At 38.9% G+C, this 10737-nt stretch overlaps 1 pseudogene; it reads left to right on the top strand.

The window, feature by feature from the left end:
• Positions 1–4437: 4437 nt before the first annotated feature.
• Positions 4438–4556, top strand: LOC133386285 (5S ribosomal RNA; annotated as a pseudogene).
• The last annotated feature ends 6181 nt before the right edge of the window (positions 4557–10737 follow it).

Below are 10737 nucleotides of genomic sequence, written 5' to 3' on the forward strand. Positions count from 1 at the left end.
TTGGAGGGACATTTGGATTGAGGATTAATTTTATTTGATGGAGACAGTTGTGCTCATTCTACTGATTACATTCACCTCTGTACAGCTCTGCAATTGTAGTGGCTTACTTTCCCATAATAGCTTTAAAATAATTGGTGTAATGCTTCTTTGGCCTGTATAAGCTGCATTTACATTTATATGTATTCTGTAGTTTTATCTGTTTATTTTATTCCATAAAATATCTTGAAGTGATTTCACAATAAAAACATCAGCAATAAAAACAATTACATGTCATATATAAAAACAATTAAAAAACAAAACACCTGTATATGTAAAAACAGAACACTTTCATATGTAAAAACAATTTCATATCTAATGCAAATATAGATTGGGAGAAAGATTTCCACTTAAAAGGCTTGTTGAAAAATAAAAGTCTTCAATAGGCACCCAAAAGACAAAAAAGATGGTGCCTGTCTAATATGCAGTGGGAGGAAGTTCCAAAGGATAGTTGCAATGGTAAATTATATTCATAAATGTTAATTTTGTTAGAGACTGTTTCATATACTATTGTGGACATTGATTACTTTAGAATACACACTTTAACAAAGCAAAGAGTTAAAATAATGAAAGGTTGATGCAATATGACAATGGTGTTGTATTTTGGTATTGTTTGTGCATTGTGAAGGCCTCTGTCTGCTCCCGCACTTTTAATCCAACTTATGAATGAAGACTATAGATGCAAGAGAAACTCCTTTGATGTGAAAAGCATCTCACATTACTGTCAGTCCTTGAGCTGATGAAATAATGAGGATCAGACAGGGTTAAATGAAGTTTTACTCATGACTATGGCACAGTGACAAAAGAGGCAGCTGAGGGGAGGGGGAAAGGATTGTTATGGACAGAAGTGCTTTCTCTTCCCACAGCAAAACTATAAATATCCAATGGTGTACTAGATTTTTTTTAAGTGTAAGAACTCATAATGCCATTCTGATTACCTGTTTGTAGGTAATTCCCATACCTGAGAATTGGGTGGACTGGATGGAGTTGCAGTCCTCCTGAAGAAGGTATGTAGCTTAGGGGTGCACCTTGATCCAGTATTGTCACTGCAGACCCTGGTAGCATCAGTGGCTAGGAATGCTTATGCTCAGTTCCAATTGGTTCATCAGCTTCAACCTTTCCTGAACAGAGATAGCTTGACAGTAGTTATTCAATATCTGGTAAGCTTCCACTCAGAACATTGCAATGTGCTCTATGTTGTATGCTACCCTTGCTCTAGGGGCTATAGCTGATGTAGAATGCAGCTGCAAGTGTTCTGAGCTGTATGGCAAGAAGGAACAATATAGCACTCATTCTGTGGGATCTGCACTGGCTATTGGTTTGTTATTGTGCCCAGTCTGAGGTATTAACTGTGGTTTATAAAACACTAAACAACTTAGAACCCATATACCTGAAGGAGTGCTTCTCTTTATATCTGCAAAGCCAAACTTTCAGATCGATAGGGCAGATCCTTCTCATGGTCCTGCCAACAGGTGTGGCTGGTTGTGTGGGGATTGGGATAGGGTATTCTCTGTGATGGTGTTCCATTTATGTCACTCTCTCCCTGTGGGTGTGTAGTTGTCCCCCATGTTAAGGTCATTCCAATATTTGCTTAAATTGCATTTGTTTACTCTGTTACGTGGGGAATTTTAAAAAAGTGTTTTGCTCCTGCTTCTGATTATTGAATCAGTTTACTGCTGACTGTATTTATATTATATTTTAATGTTTATTATATACGGCTTGTGGCATCCCTTGAGATGAAGGGCAGTCTAGAAGTTCAATAAATACAGTAAATAATGACAGTCTCCATAGCCACACACTCCAAGGAGAGTCAGCTGTGCTGATGCATCATATACACTAAAGACCAAAATTAAAAAAACATGGTACCCAATTAGGATCAGGTGGGTGTCATAGTAGACTAGTATGCTGATTTCATTCTCTGACGTCCTCTGTGTTGATCATTCACAAACACTGGCAAAACTTGCTCTGTTGCACAAATTACGGCAATGCACTCTGTATGGGGGTGCCCCTAAGTTAGTTCAGAAGAATTCAGCCCAACTGAATATTGGCATCATGTCCGACATGAATGAATTGAACTGACTACCAATTGGCTACCAGGCTGAACTACAAAGTGTTGGTCTACCCAGTATAGGGAATCTCAAGCCTTGGTACTGAATGTTGCTTTCCAGGCCTCTCCGTCTGGCTCTTGGAACTCTCTCCAGACCACACTTGTCCCACTTTGGATCCTGAGATTTAGCCTATTTTTCAATTTCATCAGTAGCCACATGGACCAAATGAAGTGTAAAGGGGCCCTGTCTCACAACAAAATAATTGAATAGAACTTTGTGTCATTCAAAGCCAATTTGGTTGGTAAATTTACTATGGAACATCAAGCTACAGTTCTCAAGGGTTGTGACAGAACCTAAATATTCATCAGCAGATTAGATACACAGACTGGAATACCATCCTGAAAGGCCTTATATAGTTTGGGGGGTTTTAGTCTAAAGAAAATGTCACTTTCTAAAGAATGGAAAGACTGCATAAAATATTGATACTTAAGATTCTTTCTTCAGTATGTATGACTGAAGTTTTCTATACATAATAATTTTTCCATGCTTCTCACATTGGGAAAATATGACACTGGAAGTCTGTGCATATATATATGGCAAATACCCAAAATATTGAATGCTCTGAAAGCATTAACCTTCATATATAAGTAGGAAATTTATATCAGCCACTCATGCAAGCTGTGTGTCTTTGGGCCTATGTAAACACCATATGACAGTCTGACAAATTATTTTGCACGAGTTACCTACTAAACCTCCTGCTAATAAGAATAGATCAACAGTCACATTTGGTCAGGCCATTAATCCATCTAGCCCAGTATCCTGACTTTGATAGTGGTCAGTATTGGCTGCTTCAGAAAAAGTTGTAGAAAAGAAACTGTCAGCCAAATCATGTTTCTCTGTTCCTGTTGAGTAAAAAGCTTGCTCTTTGTTAAAGTAGAATTGTACTTTTGAGCTGAATGAAACCCCAAAGGTTTCATTCCTTGACTTTAGATTCCTTGGCTTCCTTTTATATGCTGTAAGAGCGTGTTCTATTTTTATAGAGAGTACTTTGGGATATTTTTGGATTTCTGGTATCATTTAGGAAAGATTTACTGTGCATTAACTAAAAAGAAAAAAGATAAGGAAAAGGAATCCTTGCCCATATGCTTTTGAACACAATACAAGCAGCACATTGCTGTGGCAAAACCCTCATATATACAAGAGCCTCCGGGAAGAAGCTTTTTGGCTCATGCTTATTCATAGATGCATCTTCCAGTTCCTGGAGGCATGCACAAATTGTGCTTTAAATCTCATCACAACAGCTAGTTCTGGCACACTTTGCTGTTTCATTGCAATTCTGGAGAAGGAAAGATACCGGAGCAGCCAGAAAACAGATTGATTCCTTCCAAGTCCTAAAACCATAGAGATATTGTCCACATGTGAATATGTTCAGAAATACAGGGAAGAATCACAGCTACAATGCTACTTTTGGGCAATAATAAACAGTAGCTGCAGATGAAGCAAAGGGTCCTTTCTGTTGTGATTACTCAGTTTTATCCTAAGCAGAAGACAACATAAAGATCTTACTGTAAAATAATGGGGGTGCTTGACCTCTGGTTCAGCTCATATGTCTAACGCAACCAACACATATCTTCTAATACAACCAATGCATATATATATGTGAACATCACGCTGCAATTTACAGCACCACAGAAGGTGGCACTGCAAACTACAGTGGTGGGAGGAAGGCGAGCAGGCTAAATCAGGCTGCAGCCCAGTGGAGGTGGGGGGAAGATGGGGAAAGAAGGTGAGCAGGCATGCAACACACCAGCCATACTGGGCTCAATGCCTGAGGGGGGAAGAAAGGGCAAGGAAGGTGAGCAATGTGCCATGGTACAGCCATGCTGGGCTTAAGGCCAGCAGAGTAGAAAGGAAGAGGAAAGCAAGTGGTACACTGCAGTCCAGCCCCACTGGGCTCAATGCCAGGGGCGGGAGGGGGAGGAAGGTCAAGAAAGGCAAGGGACAGGCAGAGTCCTGCATGACCCAGGGAGATGCTTTATGGGAGGTCTCAGTGTCACTCCAGTGAGGCCTCCCTTTACTCCAGCCCATGTGCTGGGGGGGGGGATGAAGGAAGTATGGTGGGCAAGACCATGTGGAGAGCAGGGTGAAGGAGAAGGTGCCTTGGCAAAGTGGGACTAAGGGAAGGAGGAGAGGTTGGTGCACGAAGCGCACGGGTGGAGCACCTAGTATAAAAATAAAAATATGAGTATCTGTAAAAACAAGATCTCTTAGAAAAGTTCATTTACCAAGGAAGACATCCATGTTGAATGTTTAATAATAATAACAATAATAACAACAACAACAACATATCCATATCTAAGGCCATACTACCCTGAACACACCCAATCTTGACTGATATCGGAAGCTAAGCAGGGTCAGGCCTGGTTAGTACTTGGATGGGAGACCGCCTGGGAATACCGGGTGCTGTAGGCTCAGAGGAAGGCAATGGTAAACCACCTCTGAATACCTCTTACCATGAAAACCCTAAGAATATATCCAAAAGATTCATAGGGTCGCCATAATCGTAATCGAGCTGAAGACATATAACAACAACATCATATCCATAATCAACAGCACTACTCTTCTGGATGGCCAAGGCCCTACTTTACAGAGAACAGAATTTTATTTGAAGATCTGTGTAGCTTAAGTCTGGTTTAAAGATAATGAACCACAAGAAGAGATATCAGAGGCCATGAAGTTGCCCATCGTTAGAGCACCTGAACAGCAGACTGAACAGACCCCACAGGTCACTTGGTCACAGCCTACCCCACTATGGTGAGATGCATTTGAATTAAAATTATGGTAATTAATTTTTATTTTATTTCATAAAATACTATATGCAAATTTTATGCAAATTGATATCCTATTATTGGCAACATGTTTCTTCTTTTTGATTACGTGTAAGTGGCCACCCTTTTCTCTTCAGAAATAAGTGTAGAATTGATCATTTAAAAGATTGCTGTGAGATAATCAAGTCCCCAGCAGTAGCTAACTTGTGGCCCTCCAAATGTTACTGAACTACAACTCCTACTATCCCTCACCAATGGCTATGATAGCTGGGGCTAATAGGAATTAGAGTCTAACAACATCTGGTTAGCCTATGATTACATATAAAACCATGAATGACGTAGGGCCCAAATATTTCAAAGAATGCTTCCTCCCATGCACCAGCAGGCACTGCTTGTGGTCCTGCCACTGATTGAAGTCTGTGGGGTGGGAGTCTGTGAGAGGGCCTTCTTTGTGATGGCGCTATGCCTGTGGAATTACCTTCTCTCTGACCTTCATCATGCAGCAACTTTGGTGGCATTTTGTCAACAGATAAATACACACTTCTTCACCCAGGCCTTTTGGCTGGGGTAGGGTGAATATGCTGAAATATTATAATCTGCTTATGTTATCTACTGACATACAAATTCTGTGCAGTAAATCAGTCTTTTAGCCTCATTGATATGGTTTATAAATTGTTTTCATGCTTTGTATTCCCAGCCTGAGATCATTTGGTGAAGGGCAGGTAAATAGCAATAAATAAATAAATATTGTCCACTGGGTCTACTCTGGCCCCTGTAGACAAATATGAAAGAAAGTGAGCTGTTATTGCTCAGTGTTACAGCAAAACAAATAAACAAACTATGTGCTTATGGGTCTATATATTTTCAGATTATTGTGACCTGACAATAGATCTGTTAGTACTATTACTGGGATTGTCAGGAAGAGAATCGACGGAAGTAAAATACCCTCATTGGAGATAGGTTGAATAATTGTGCCATTATGAAAATGAATGTTTGTACCAGGCATTTTGCAGTGTCTTTCACATTTAATTGAATAGCAATAAAAGAAACAATTTACATAACAATACACTGTGACATCATTTTTTTTTTTTAAAGTACAATTTCATCTGTCTAAATAGATTGGTACAAGCATTGAGTCCCTTGGCTATTTCAATAAACAAAACCATATAGTGTGCTATTTTTACACATGCCTGAGGGAAATTCTCTGAATTACTATCTAATTCCAGTGGACATGCTGATGTGTCCAACAACAGGTTTTATATTATTGACTGGTGCAAATTAGACAAAAATTTAGTAGCCATCTGAAAGTGATGATAATAGTTCAAAAGGTAGGTTATTAGATTTTATAGCCCAGTGGCTCCCAAACCTTTTCCCCCACGGACCACTTGAAAATTGCTGAGAGTCTTGGCAGACCACTTAATTATTTTCCTGCCTGTTGTAGCAATTGCAATGTGCTGTGCTAGATGCTGTATGATTTTAGTTGTATTTTTACAGACACACTGTGGACCACCTGAATTAAGCTCATGGACTACAGTTTGGGAATGCCTCGTAGTAAGTGAAACCCAAGCCATTTGTGCCAGGAAGATCATAGACATTTTATGGTGTGCATGGCAACAGAAATCAATTTGAAGCAACACAATCTAAGCACCAGTAGTTCAAAGTGTTTAAATTAAAGTGTTCGTTTATTAATCTCTTGAAAGTTTCTCTCCCTGTGAAAAATTGGGATGGGGGAGCAATTCTTTTTTTTCTTCATTTTTTACATTGTAATGAGGAACTACCTAATTCACACTTCTCAAACCACTATGCTAACTGAAACACAGCTATCCTTCAAAATTCACACATGTCCAAATTTTGTGAACCAGTTCTCCAAAGAAGCAACATGTAGAGAAATGCATATATTAGGGGGAAGTGTGGAAAAATGCATGTGTTAATGAAAATAGTTAGTGAAAAAATGCATTATATTATGGGAAATTGCTTGCAAAAATGTGTATGTTAGGACCCAGACTAAAGTCCGAAGGTGCATGAGGCCACTATCTTGCTGAAGCTAAGCAAGGCTGGGTCTGGTCAGTTCCTGGATGGCGGAGAATCAGTACAACAGACAAATAATAAATAAATAAATAACTGAAAACAAAAATGTGTTCATTACAAGAAATTCTGGTGAATGTTCATGACAATTTAAATAAAACCCCTCACATCACTGAGGAAATGTGAAATGAATTCAAGAGTGGAAAAGTGAGAAACGAAGAGAAGCCAAAACAGACACATGCATCCATCTCTACTGAAAGAGGCTATCACTTTTTGTCTTTGTCAGGGCACTTTTGTGTTTCTTCAGAATTTCTGTAGGTGTGGGATTTTGAACTTCGCTTATCATTGTGTGGTGGCCTAGGGTGGTATATATGTTTTTTTGTTTCCAGTTACAGTTGTCTAACATTCTTCAGCCTCCCTGTTGCTTTCTGATCTGAAAATTCCCCATGGAAGGAGTCACCTCATGATACTTTCTCCTGGGTTTTAATTGAAGCATTGCCACCCAGGAAGGCTGCAAAGTGCAGATCGCTAGAGATGACTGGCAGAATGAAAGAAAGGACACTCACAAACACTTCTTGGCCACTTCAAAAGTAAGATAAGCACAACAAAAATCCTGCACCTCACCCATGAGAATTTCACAAATATTTTCTCTCCCTATAATTTTTGAATGCAACTTATCTTCTCATTAATTGAGAATATTTTTTTAAAAAAAGTAAGAGAGATTTTTGGCACAATTATTTACCATACCGTAAAGGGTATGAAGAAGGAAGGAAGGAAGGACACTAAGAGATGTGGCCTGGAATATTCCTGAGAGGACTGAGCCCCATTTAATTCAGTGTGGTGCTCTCATTAATGGTTTGATCCTTGGCTAGTTAAATGGATAGACCTTCCCCTCAAAATGAACCAATTTACTTTAATCAAGGAAGAGAGAGGTATGATTCTGTGCTACTTTCTAATCAAGTATTGAAAAATTATTTGATCCAGGATAGATACACATTAATGAAGATAGCTTGAAATGTGGGAAATAGTTCAAGATACATTTTTAAAAAGCTGAGGATCTATACCTTGTACAACATCAAAATGTGAAAGGAATGCAGTCTGATATGAGAATTGTGCATTAATAAAGCAGTTCCTTCCAGAGTCTTCACAGTTTTTATCTATTTCCTTAAACTTTCATTGGATTTTAGCACTATTCAAAGTATTAAAATTGATTGATATTAAGGACAACTTAATGACATGCAGCATAATTTTAAGTACTTGGGAGGAATCCATTAGGACTAACATTGCAAAGGATATTTGCTTAGAAAAATCAGGTTGAACATTCTTAACAATAAAGAAAAGGATGGACAAACATATTAATTACACTTCCAGCATGTAATAGAATAAACGGTGTTGCAACATTAGGAAAGAAAAGAGACAGTGCAACAGAGACCCAGGAACGACAGGTTATTTGGGGGGGGGAGAGAATTATTACAATTATTATTATAAAAACTAAAATTAATTTTTTAGGGATTCTATTTTACTGTGTGAGGAACTAATGTATAAATCAATCAAAGTTTATCATCCTTATTGTGTTAGATTTGATTATGGCACACAACCTATGAATGCAGATAAACCAGTCTGAATCATTGTTAATTTAACATTAAGAGGGAAAAGGTGATAGTTGATAGCTTGCTTTGTGTGTTCATATCACCAGGCATTAGTGGAGACAACCACATAAATGAGCAGGAGATCCTCAGCCACTGTTGTAGTAATTCAGCTCACTGCTCAAACCTGCCATCTTTGTACTAATGTAACTGTCAATCAGGGAACCTGGGAATGTAAGTTTGCTCTCTTTGCTGTTCTTAAGTACACAATGAAATAAGAAAACTCAAGGAGAGTACCACCTGAATTAATCTGTACAATTCATTTTGATCTAGAAGAAAGGAGAAGCTCATTTATAGCTCATTACAATCTCCACTGACCTGCTTGGATTCATTCTCTCCCCCCCCCCTCCCGCCGCTGCTGCCTTGCTGGGATTTGTGCTGAGGGTTTACAACAAGAATTCACCCTTTTATATTTTATCCATGTTAATTCCATAGTATTGTGGTGAAAGTTTTCAGTGTTAGTTCCCAAGTTCCTTTTATCTTTACAGAGTTGCAATTCATTATTCATGAAAACATTTTCCCTATTTCTTATTAATCCTCGTAGAACAAAACAAAGTGGAGACAACACATTTTCCTAATGTTGCTAAGATGGAAAATATTCATTCTTAACTCGTCATTTTGGGTAGATTCGTTTAACCGTGAAGCATATAGATGCCAATTAAAGATAGGATGCCTATAGCTCAGCATTGTCAAGAAGTTCTCCAAAGTTACTAGCCCACAATATTATTTATGTATTTGTTTGTGAAAAAATAGATTTTTATACCACATTTCATTTGGAAATACCAAAGCAGTTCACATGATAAAATCACAACATCACTAAATAAAAATCAGTAGGCATAAGTGAAAACATTCCAGTAACTAAGATAACCTGGGGAAAGGTCTGGGAAAGCCTGAATAATAGGTGTAGCTTCAATGGATGACAAAAACATCCCAAAAGGGGGCCTGCCTGATATCAACAGGCCTCTGTTCCATACGTGCCTATGTTAATCATTTGAAGCCTAGTAAAACAACAACCCAGGACTTTGAAAACAATTGTCAGCCTAGAGGGAAAATTTAATTACTGTAGCTAGGGCTTGGTGAGAAATTCGATTCAGTTCGCATTTCAAGCTGAATCTATCAAATCCACAATGTGAGAACTGAAATGCAGCCATCCATCAAAATTTACTTATTCAAATCTTGCAATGCAGTTCACAAACCAATGTTTACAAAAATGTGTATGTTAGGGGAAAGTGTGCATAAAAATGAATATATGAGAGAAAATAACATACAAAAATGCATTATATGATGAAAAATAGCTTGCAAAACTGCACATTTGTCAACACTGCATACAAAAATGTGTTTATTGGGAGAAATGTGCACTAAAATGCTGGAGAATAGTCATGAGGGTTTTTTTTAAAAAAAAACACAAATTGCTGCAGAAATTCTGGCTGCTTTCACACATGGGGATGATTGCGTTAGTTAAACGGATTAAAAAGGTAGTGCTTCTGTCCCAATTTCTAAAATTCCTTTCACACTGCAGTACCTGTTGCATTAAGGAACAGCAGTTTTTTCAGCCGATATACCGGCATTTCACACAACTGTCTTTTACGCAGGTTGTTTTCTTCCCTCACCCGTTATGCACATGTGAACTGTTCCTCACTGTGTAGGAAATGTAAGATCTCATCCTGTCACCATGCAAGCCCTCTCTGTTTAGGATCTGGCTTTTAAAATTATTTTCATTGGATCAACACGGGTGTGTGTAGGAAATGCTGCTGCTATCTGCGCTGATGCTGAAATACCAGTACAATTTTTGTAATGCAACCCCCCACATGACTAAAGGGTGGGAATGCACTGAATGCTGGGATGCCTGTCACGTGAGCAGCTGCAGCTAGTGAAAAACTTCTGCAATCTTCCAAGTTCCCAGCCTTGCTAACGGATTATTTCTGGTATCATCTATCATGGAAATTTGTGCTAAACTTGCACTACATTCCACTAGAAGTACTGCTCCACTTGCCCGAGCTCAGCCTGGGTGGGCAGGGCACAGCTATGGCCAGGGGTTGAAGCCCTGGCTGCCATCATTGGTGAGGGCAGTGGTCACACGTTGCACACAAAGTGCATGTGCGGTGTGCTATGGGGGGCAGGGCTTCATGGCTTATTTAAGCCTGTGCCACCCCC

This window comes from Rhineura floridana, chromosome 5 (assembly GCF_030035675.1).
Source record: "Rhineura floridana isolate rRhiFlo1 chromosome 5, rRhiFlo1.hap2, whole genome shotgun sequence".
Lineage (NCBI taxonomy): Eukaryota > Metazoa > Chordata > Lepidosauria > Squamata > Rhineuridae > Rhineura > Rhineura floridana.